Below are 552 nucleotides of genomic sequence, written 5' to 3'. Positions count from 1 at the left end.
TCCCCATATTTTAATATATAGTATTGTCAAACATAAATAAAGTAGGTTCAAAAACCTGGCAAATTTGTGCAGATTCCTTTATTGTAAGCCTTAATATTAAAAAGTTCATCAAATGGCGGATTCATAGTACATATTATTTTTAACATTGCTCAAGGATATAGTTTGAAAATATTACTCATATAAATTACAATGATTTACACATAAATTGTAGTATGAATAATTAAATATTCTAATAATAAGGAGTAAATAATCAAATAGACATATCCATAGTAAGTTAGCCTGAAAATATTAATTAAAATAATTAAAGATTGTAAGGTAATTAAAGATAATTTTACTTACATAGTCTACAAGTTAATTTACATCCTTTTGTAATGGCATCAAGCTCTCCACAAAGATGTTTCATGTCAGGACAATTTCTATACATGTCATAGCATTCTAAAGACAAGAAAGGGATTCAAAAATTATAATAAAAAGTGAATAGTTTCAAATAAATAAAAATAACCAACCAGTGCATTCGCCGCAAGAAACTTTACAGCCATCTTTGATAAATTG

General features: G+C 25.9%; 1 long non-coding RNA gene across 1 annotated transcript; it reads right to left on the bottom strand.

Annotated features, from left to right (window-relative positions):
* Window positions 1–63: 63 nt before the first annotated feature.
* LOC121130966 (uncharacterized) lies at window positions 64–552 on the bottom strand. The gene is made up of 3 exons (XR_005868886.1): window positions 507–552; window positions 340–435; window positions 64–279 (listed from the first exon to the last, which is right to left on the bottom strand). It is a non-coding gene; the product is annotated as an uncharacterized lncRNA (long non-coding RNA).

The sequence above is a fragment of the Lepeophtheirus salmonis genome, unplaced genomic scaffold (assembly GCF_016086655.4).
Source record: "Lepeophtheirus salmonis unplaced genomic scaffold, UVic_Lsal_1.4 unplaced_contig_14720_pilon, whole genome shotgun sequence".
Taxonomy (NCBI): domain Eukaryota; kingdom Metazoa; phylum Arthropoda; class Copepoda; order Siphonostomatoida; family Caligidae; genus Lepeophtheirus; species Lepeophtheirus salmonis.
This window is presented reverse-complemented; position numbering and strand designations above follow the sequence as displayed.